Source organism: Hemicordylus capensis, chromosome 2, assembly GCF_027244095.1.
Source record: "Hemicordylus capensis ecotype Gifberg chromosome 2, rHemCap1.1.pri, whole genome shotgun sequence".
NCBI lineage: Eukaryota > Metazoa > Chordata > Lepidosauria > Squamata > Cordylidae > Hemicordylus > Hemicordylus capensis.
Window position 1 is genome coordinate 303,873,251 of NC_069658.1, and position 10,787 is coordinate 303,884,037.

Consider the following 10,787-nt stretch of genomic DNA (forward strand, 5'->3'; position numbering starts at 1 on the left):
TGCTGAGCCACCACGGCTGTGCATACAGGATAGGGATTTCCCACCTCCACAATACAGAACTCCCTCTTGGAGGAGATTCCTATGGATACCTCTCTCCCAGTTTTTCATAGGTGCCTAAAACCTGCCCTACTGATGCAGGCTTTGGGGGTAAGTGAGGGTCAAGGCTTCTCTGTGGTTTCCCTGTTGGATTGATTTCACTGGCTGCTGTTTTTGCTCTGTGGTAATGTTTGCTCCTACAAAAAAATTCTAAAACATATTTTATGATGGATGTAGATGTTGTTGGGGTCCTAAGGGAAAATGTGGTTTTAAAGTGCAAAAATAAACAAATTTCTCATCCTGCCTTATAAGTAGCTACATTAGCAAAGTTGGGCTATCCTATCACGAATGGTGCCGTTACATTACCATAGCTTGCTATAACACTGAGAACCAGGAGACCAGACAGCTCCAGGCATTATCAGCCTTCCTGTATTCCACCTGCTTTCCTACTATGCAGCCACATGTTCTTACAAATCAAAACCAAAAGAGCTACATGATGGGATCATAGTAATTTTTCATGTGGTACACACTAGGGGTGTGCAATTTGGATTTTTGGTGTTTTGATTTGGATCCAAATTGAAACACCCCTGATTTGTTTTTTGGTCCGAATCTGACCAATCCGAATCACCCCAGATTTGATTCGGATCCGAATTAATCCGAATCTGAATAGATTTGGATAAAAAAAAAATGGGTCCCAGGGCCTAAAGAGTGGGGTGGGGTGGTAGTGCCTAATGGGTGGAGGCTACCACCCAAATTGCAGAGGAATTGGGCAAAGAGCTGATTTTTGGTGAATTGTTGAAGTTTTAGTGTCTTGATGCCAGATTTGAGGCATAAAGTGGGATCTGGGGTGGAAGAGTGGGGTGGGGTGGTAGTGACTAATGGATGGATTCTACCACCCAAATTGAAAAGGGATTGGGCAAAGGGATTATTTTTGGTTAATTGTTGAAGTTTACGCATCTTTAAGGTTTTCCCCCATAAGGTATACTGGAGGTGTATCGCTTCACGTCGGGGGGAAAGGGGTGGCCTAGAGTGGTGTGGGGTTGGTGGTAGGGCCCAATGGGGGCAAGGAAGCTACCAGAATTTTTTCAAAGGATTTGGAAAGAGGGCTGATTTTTGGTGATTTGTTGAAGTTTACACATCTTTAAGGTTTTTCTCCATAGGGAATCATGTAGGTTTCAGCAGCCCCATTTACTGCACTTGGGGGGCACTGGGGTGGCCCAGAGTGAGTGGTGGTGAAGTGAACAGAGGGTGCCAGCCACCCCCATAGGTGTCTAACCCATGGGGTACAGGGTTCTGTTGTTTCTGAGGTTTTCTGAGTGTGGATTCTCTGATAGCAAATGAGAGTGGATTCATGGTTTGTATTGAAAATCTCATTTGCTACCAAAGAATCTACACTCAGAATGCCTCAGAAACAACAGAACCCTGTACCCTGTACACTGCTCTAGGCCACCCCTTCCCCCCAACATGAAGCGATACCCCTTGGGCACTACCACCTCCATGATACCTTATGGGGGGGGGAACCTGAAGCGTAAATTTCAACAATTCACCAAAAATTAGCCCTTTGCCCAATCAACCTGAAAATTGGGTGGTAGCCTCCACCCATTAGGCACTACCACCCCACCCCACTCTTCTGCCCCAGATCCCACTTTATGCCCCAAATCTGCCCCAAAGACACTAAAACTTCAACAATTCACCAAATACCAGCCCTTTGCCCAATCACCCTGCAATTTGGGTGGTAGCCTCTACCCATTAGGCACTTAACTTAAACTAAGTAGTACCCCACTGCCTTGCGGGAAGGAGTGGGGTGTAGTTGGCACATGGCAGTTGACAGTTGGCGCTGTCAAAAAGACAGTCAAAATGAATAGAAGAAAAGAAGGTGTGTAATGAATCCTCATAAGGATTCATTGAGTGAAAGTTATTATACACCAAAGAATCCAAACACTTGAAAAATAGTGACCACACATTTTGCTCCCTAACTCTGCTTCTTTAAGGGCTAGAGCTTAGCTTTTTTTAAAAAAAAATGAAAGCTGGCAACCTGGGGGAATTAATAGGAGGGATCCGAAACTCGAATCAATTCAAATCGAATCAGGTGCGATTCGATTTGTACCCGAATCTAGCCAATGGACCACGGGGTGATTTGTTTTGTCTCTGAATCACCCGAATCAGCTAGATTCGGGTACAAATCGATTTGTATCCGAATCAATTTGCACATCCCTAGTACACACGGACTGCAAAACCAGCATGGTCAAGGGCTTAGATTACTTAGTTGTCCCTTCATGGAGGAAAACTGACAGCAAGGGTTGCAGCATGGCAAGGAAGGGAAAGGAGCAGAGGCCTCCTCCCCTCAGCATCAGGGGCTGACTACCAAAGGAACATTTCAGGAGCCAGGAAGAAAGGGCCAGAAGTCAGTTAACAGAAGCCAAGGTGTCCCTCTCATGATGTGGAAAGGCAAGGCTCTGAACAAAGTGAAACTAAGGAAAAGGCATGCTGTGTAAGGCGCACTTTCCAAGGGGAAAGGGGCCCAAAGAGCAAAGAGCCTCTATCTCTGCCAAAGCATGTCCTGTGCTTCAGACAACTTCAATCCCTCTGGGCTGCACAACTTACTCAACAGAGAGAATCTCCTTGGCAGGTAACAGGCGAGAGATTATGGACTCAATCCACCAGATCCTAGGAGCCTCTGTTCAAAGTACACTGTGCTTCCACCCATCACACATTCTGCGAAGGGAGGAAAATGTGCTCAGAGCTAGACTTTGTACCCAGCTGGGATTTGCACACTATCTCCCACCCCTGTGCCTGTCCTTAAGCTTTGGGGGTCGTTCAGAGGTGTGGTGTCAGGAGTTAGCCAAGTTGGACACTGGCCACTTACCCAGTGCCTGCAGAAAGAGGTGGCTTCACTCTCTCGGCTGAGAAAATCATTCCGTTGCTGCTCTCTCCTACCCTCCTCACCTGCAAATGGGAGCTTTTCCCAGAGATGGAGAGGCCTCTAAGGAATGTTCCCATTCAGGGATGGGGAAGATGGGAAGAATGGCAAAATGACTTGATCTGAGCAAAGTGCTCTGCTGTATCACTCCAAGGACTTTCCCATTCAGGAAATAAGCTTATTCATCACAGATGAAGAAGGTACCTGAAAAGCCCCCTAACTGGGGCTTATCCATGCAATAGGGCACGATATGTTTTGCAGTTGTTGTATTGCCAGTTGACATCTTTTAAAAACAACCATGCAATGTGCCTCTTGGGACAGGTGCATGGTCAAATATAAAAATATGAATCTATCTATCTATCTATCTATCTATCTATCTATCTATCTATCTATGGCACTTGACAACACAGTTGCCCCAAAGCACTTCAGGCTGCTGTCCCATCTCCAAGAAAAGCTTCCACTAGAGTTGGGGGCCTCCTGCAAAGGCTTTTACCTCAAGGCTCCTTGGAACCTGGTAGTTCTTGTTCACTGCCTTTCCTGACCTCATTCATTTCATTCATAAAACTGGCCTTCTCGGTCTCCCCATGCTCTTCTGCACCGAAGTTTTCTTCCTCTAGCCAGGTCCCTCCCAATTGCAATGGATTTTCTAGAACTGTTTGGCTCCATCATTCTCTTGGTCTTCCTGAACTTATGAAACTGCCTTTATACTGAGTAAAGTCATTGATTCTTCTCACCCAGTCTAAGTTCCCTTGGACTCCTGCTCCAATTAGGCCAATTCTCACTTTGTTACCTTTCTGGATTCTGCAGAGACAGTACAATGGCTCCACAGGCAATCCTGAAGCAGCCTGGTCTCCATGGTCTCCTCGATATCCACTCCCCCACCAATCCCCATAATGCGGCACTCTGCATGATGTGCCAATTTGCTTCGCTTTTGACATCTCCAGGTTGGTCTCCATGCTCTCCACAGAACAGCAGCAACAGGTGCCTGCTGGTGCCAGGTGTGCAGGCAACTTCTTTTGTTCCCTGGAATGTGCTCAGCTGTTGTTTACACACTGGATAATTAAGCCTTGTTTCCATGAAGTCAGCAGCGCAGTCTGTGCCACAAGGTGAACACAGCATACCTTTCACATTCTGCACAGCCAAAGAGCTGGCCAAGATTTTCCCATTCTTTGCTTTGCCCAGCATATTGCAGTTTGCATTGGGAAGAGATCAAAGGCCGTCCTACAAGCTCTTTTCTCTGATGGGCCACTACCGAAGGGAAATGGGAAGGATCACAATGAGACAACAATTAGAAAGCTCTCTATGCAAAGTGTGCCATCAAAACTAGGAGTATTATTACCTGGTGAGTGGCCCTATCTATAGCAAACAGGAGGTATACAAGGACCATTGTCCTTCCACTGCCTCTTTAATTAACAAACCAGCCCAATCAGATAAGCAATAAGACACCAACCTTTTCTTCGGAAAGCAAGTGCTAGGACCCAGAGCATCAGAGAGTCAAAATGTCAGAGGTTCAATCCTGGCAACTCCAATCAAAGAATAACAGGGAGCAGAAGTGGGAAAGACCTCAATGAGACTGCAAAGACCCTGCCCATCTGAATAAGCAATAGTGAGCTACATCAACTCAAATAAGGCAGCTGCATATGAACATTTGTCTGATCTGCCCTTCCCTCCAGTCTGAAATCTCAACCAATCTAGATATTTGGTGGAAGACCAAAGTCTGAGAACTTGAGCCTCCACCAGATGTTTAAGGCAGACCTGGCCAAGGCCTTCTGGCACCTGCACTGGCACAGTGAGCCACCACTTTCTTCCCTTACCCTGATCTCCTCATCCCTACCTGCAGCATGCCAGAGAATGTGCCACAAATCAATTACCCTCACACACTGACAACACCGATTCTCCACAACCATCTTCGTGCCAATTCCACCCCACCTCCTTCAATGTCTCCACTTGTGGTTTACATGGTGCCAGTTTTTCTCCCATTCACCCTCATGCTCACCCCCCCACTCCCTTCTCCCCATACCTGGTGGCTATGGCCACCGCCACTGCCACTCTTCCTCCTCCCATTCATCCCATTCATTGCCTTTTGAAAAGGCAGGGAATGGGAAATGAAGTGGAAGGAAGTATGTGGAGGGCCCCACACTTCCTTCTGCTTGTCCCCAACCCCATGCCTTGTATGGAGCAGATGAGTGGGAGGAGGAAGAGAAGCACAGGTGCAGTGGCAGGGAGACGTCTGCTGCCGCCAATGTGTAGAGGCAGCCACACATCTACTAACACAGCGATTGGTGAAGCAGTCAGATGCAGTGGACCAATCCACCACCTGAGGCAGCCACCTCACCATGCCTCTTTAGCAGGCCAGCCATAGTCCAAGAGTGGAAACAGAGATGACACCAGCAAAGATATGTTTGCCAGTTAACAGGATTGTGGGAACCTTTGTGTGGGAGAATCAGTGGGCAGGAGATGTGCTAACTCTTTCCCCTTGCACGGATTCTCCCTCTCCTCATAGGTCCCCAGTAAGGCTTATTTCAGCTCTCAGAACCAGTGGAGGGGAGAGAGCAGCAGCAGAGGGGTTGCAGGGGAGAATCAGTGGGCCAGGGAAGAATTAAGCGCCCTTGTCTGCCCACTGCATCTCCCCTGAAATTGTCCCCTTTCGAATCCTGCATTAGCATTTGCTTAACAACATGACGTATAGGAGTCTGTGATTGCCTCCAAAAACATCTAGTTTTAGCCTATGAAAGCAATGGGGGAAGAATGTCATTTGGAAGGGAGAAGGGCAGGAGAGGGGTGCATAATTCTTTCCCTTCCCAGCGCTTCTCCCCTACTCCAGCCAGGGATCCCAGACGCATGTTCATAGTGGCTGGAAGAAAAAACAGTTAGAGGAAGGAATACAAGGAACATGGCAGTTAATTTTTGAGAGCCAAGTTCCAACAGATAGCACAATATGTTTCATACTAGTATTTTTAAGCCCATTAAAATAACGGGCGCTAGTTCCCTTTTGTTGTTGTTGTTGTTGTCCTTTATTTCTTCTCCCTTTCTCTTGCCCTCTTTTTTTTCTCTCCCTCTTCCTCTCTTTCCTTCCCTTCCTTTTCCCTCTCTCCCTCTCCCTCTCTCTCTTTTCCTTCCTTTCTTCCACCTTTTCTCACTTCTTTCTTTCTTTTTTCTTTCTCTTGCCTTTTGTTGTGTGGAGTGGGGTAATTTTTCTGTTTGTTTTCCTCTACTCGCTCTTCCTGTCTCTTGACCCACATTTATGTATCTGTTTTTCTTCCTCCCTCTCCACCCTTTTTTATTCTATCCTTCCCTCTCACGTACTCTCTTTTTTCCTTTCCTCTCCCCCTTGTCCCTCTGTCTCTTCTTTTTCCCTCTTCTCTTTGTCCCGCTTTCTTTTGCTCTTCCATCTCCCTTATTTAGTTTTTACATACTTATGAGGATTTTTTTCCCCTTCTCCCTCTCTCTCGCCCTCCTTTCCTTTTGTTTGTTTGTTTGTTTGTTTGTCGGGCAGCCGGGCAGAGAGTTCCGCTGCCGCTGCCGCCGCCGCCCAGAGTTCTCCCCGGTTCCCGCTTTGCCGCTTGCTCGTCGCTGTGGGCGGCGGGTGGAGAATTCCGCCGCTGTCGCAGCTGTTGCAGTGGGTGGCCAGGTGGAGAGTTCTGCTGCCGCTGCCGCCCAGAGTTCTCCCCGGTTCCTGTTTTGCCGCTTCCCGCCATTGCCGTCTCTGCTCTCCCGGTCCCCCCGCGGACCCGTCTTTTAACTTTTTACTTTTCTCCCCGCTGGTTCTTTTTGTTCCCCGCTGCTCTCCCGGTTCCCCCGCTGCCACCTCAGCCCTCCCGGTTCCCCTGCTGCTGCCTCTGTCCTCCCGGTCCCCCTGCTGTTGCTCAACATGGCCGCCTGTGTCTGGACGGCCAAGAAATACACAGGCCGGAAAAGGACACGGGATCATGCTCAAGGCTTTTATTATAGAGGATGGGTCCAAATATGTATCATATGGGGACAATCATTAGGCAGCTGAGATTAGCTGTAGCTCCCTTTTGAATGCACACTTGTTAATGCAGCTGAGATTAGCTGTAGCTCCTTTTGAATGCACACTTGTGAATGCAGAGGTGAGGGATAGGTATAATGTGAGGAAAATGGTCCCTGGTGTAAACAAAAACCAGGCACTAGACACTATTCCCAATAACCATTCCCCTGAAACGTCCCATATAATTCACAGTATCGTAAACATGAACTTCAAAGTTCTCTATACCTACCTTTATATAATCCTTAAAGTGCTTACATAACAGAACATACCAGACAAACAGATCAATCATTCTCCAATCATACTCTTGAAAAAAAGCTATTCTGTTCCACCTCCATATGGCACTGTGTGAAAGTACAATGGCCCTTGGGCTGTAACAGGAGCATGGAACACCAACAATATATTTTCCATTATCAGACAAAACCAGGTTGAAGTTGAATGGATCCTGTCAAGTAAAGGTGCTGGCTTGTGTTCAGAAGATACTTTACTCCTATGGGAAGATGAGGCAGCTGCCTCAGGTACCAAATTTGGGGTGCAATGAAGGGCAGGGGAGTGGGCAACAGAAAGATCTGACTTATGGGGCACAATACACCAGGGAATTCAAGCCCCATCAGGATGAACAAGTCAGTCATGAACACAATTCATGTCAATTCCTGTGAGGGGGCCCTGTTTAGATTGTTTCACTAGGAGTCTAACTGCAGAGGCGTATCTAGGGAAAATTGCGTCTAGGGCAAACACTGAAATTGCGCCCCCTGTCCAAGCATCTGACACCCATCTTTCAGATAACTTTGCCATAATATCAGCTGAAAAATACAAGTCAGGCTCGTTAATCTTTTAATATTCCAAAAACTATTTTAGCAGTGGACTTAGCCAGATCAAAAAATGCTGGAAAACTACAAATTTCAGTATGCTGGGGCTCATGAAATACCCAAATACTATGTGGAGGTGTACTTGGAAAACTAAACAGAAGTGCCTGTCTAATTCTCTACTATGTATTGTAGCATCACCATTACAAAAGTTTTAAAAATAAATGGAGAATTTGACTTTTCCCAGATACTCTGTAAATAATTAAAGGATATGCAGAGTAAACTGTGTCACTGCTTGGAATATATTCTAGTCTTTCAGAAAGACAGTTAAAATGAGAGAAAGAGAGCAAGAAACTCCCAGTGGGCCTTAATATTAAGGGTTTCACACTGATTCAAAGACAAACTCACCATTAATAGCCATATTAGCAAGACATCACATTTAACTCACTTATCACAAGAAGCAAAGTAAGAGCAAATGAATACAATCCTAGCTCATAAGCATCAGCTCAGTATTCACAAGCCCTGATTCTCTGTACATAGTGCCAATATGAATATGTGTACAGTGACTTATATTATATATTATTATTTTTTTGCCTGTAGCCCCTTCGGGGGGCTTCCTAAAGGCTGGGGGGTTGCAAAGGTTCCTCCTCCCCCCACTGGCCTCTAGGGCCTCGCAGGGACCATTTGAGCATGTGCAGTGGACATTTTTTAAAATCTTTTTTTTAAAATGGCCACTGAAAACAAAATGGCCACCGCGCATGCTCAAATGGCCTCTGCAAGGCCTGGCATGACCTAGGGCCTCACAGAGGCCATTTGAGCATGCATGGTGGCCATTTTGTTTTTGGCAGCCATTTTTTTTAAAAAAAATAATTTTACAAAATGGCGCCCCCTTCAAGTGGCACCCAGGGCACGTGCCCTGCCTGCCCTACCCCTAGATACACCCCTGTCTAACTGTCTTGGTTCCGGTCCTGACTGAGCATACTTTCGGGTTATAAATCAGCAGAGAACTAGCCATGTCCTCTTTATTTCTATATTTTTTTTCCTTAAAGAAGACTCGAAGAGTTAATTTTGGAAGGTCATTAGCTGACTCCTGCAAGGGTTTTTAAAAGCCACTGTTTTGTATTCAACAAAAAGGGAGGGGAGCAGAGATGTGTCCTCCCAGAGATTACTTTGATAAGACAAAGAATGGAAATGTCCATCCTCTTGAGCAAGAAAAAATATTTAATTATCCACTGTTGCTTGCTCAGAAGCCAGAGGGCTTTGTTGTCCTTCTCAAGCCAAGCAGATATATTTAACTTCTGCCCTTGGTGTTTCATTATAAACAACAGTTTGCACAATTTGGCACCATTACATCATGCTCCATGGACAGGAAATCATGCAGGAGAAGACAGTCCTTCCTAGCAGGCAAGCTCACATGTCAGACAGATGTGCTGGGTCAGCCTGAACCAATAACATTCTTTGGGATCCAAACCCCACTGCACTGTGAAATTGCACTTTTGATTTTGTATTTTAGATTTAAAAAATTAAGCCACCAATATTAAGAATAGGCTATTTTCTGGATGTCAGACCGAGAGCAGTCCTTCCATTATGTGAGATGAAGCAGTTGCCTCGAGCAAACTGGGGCACCACCAGCAAGCAAGGCAGAAAAATGGAACCCCCTCCTCACCACCCCACCTGCCTCACCCCTGCCACCCCCACCACAGGAGCAGCTCTTCACCAGTTCCTCTCCTCCACCTTTTGGGAGGGAGGGAGGGAGGGAGCACTATTGCCACCTCCACCACTTAAAAAGCAAAGCGGGGAAGGAGGACATACATGACGATGGGCAGTATTTGGTGCTCTGTCTCTGGCACACAGGAGTCTTGGGCTGCCCTTGTATCGAACAATAAGCTCGCTTCAGAACTAAGAACAAAGCATCCCAGTTTTGAAACTTACATTTTTATCCATAGCAGTCAGTGAATAGGTCAATGGGCGGACATGATGGCTTTGCACATCACAAAGAACTTCTTTTCTTTGGGGAAAAGGGGAACTGTGAGTGAATCTTCTTGGTTCTCCCCCCACTCCCCCACCACCTTCTGGTGTAACAAGTAAAGAGTAAACCGGAGCATCAGGGAAAAGCAGTGAGGGAGCCAAGTTTGTAGAGACACCAAATTCTTCAAGGTGGTGAAAACCCAAGCAAACTGTGAAAAGCTAGAAAAGCAAACTGGGGTAAATGGGCCAAAAATGAGAAAAGAAGTTCAAGGACACTTCCAGACATGCTCCTTGTAGCACCACCTTGGCATTGGTTTTCTGCTATGAGTCACAAGCAGGACTGGACCATTACTTCCATGCTACAGCCGTTCTGGCATGTTTGGGGAATGCAGTAGACTGATCTTCCCCTTTAATCCTTCTTTTTCTGTCAGGGTCTGTTGCATCTGGGCATGGACCTCTCAAAAAAAAGATGGAACAGTATCTAGCACCAAAAGCAGTCTACTCATGCAGTCATTGCCCAGCTGTTGTACCACTTTTCTTAAAAAAAAAAAAAAATTTAAGTCATATTCTCTCTGCTAATAAATATGACCATTTAAATGCCAAGAAAGAACAGGTTGACAATCGATGGGTGGTGACATTGTATGAACCCTACATAAAGAAGGAGTGAAGAAGGAGTGACTAACCATGACTAAACCACACAGCTGGCATTCCCATTAGTGTTAAGTGATGCACTTTGGGGCAAAACATTCTAATTTCTCATGTACATGGATGAGGTCTGAACTAGCTATGCCTTTCCAGGAAAGGGATCTTGGAGTCATGGTGAATAGGTCAATGAAAACATTGGCTCAGTGGATGGCAACTCTGAAATGGCAAGTTCCCTGCTAGAGATTCTTAGGGAAATGATTGGCTCTATCATAATGTCTTTGAAATGGTCTACAGTTCTGGCTGGAAGCCACCTAATGGGGCAGTGAGAAAATGACTTGATTAGCAAGCCAGAGGTTGCCGGTTCGAATCCCCACTGGTACATTTCCCAGACTATGGGAGACTCCTA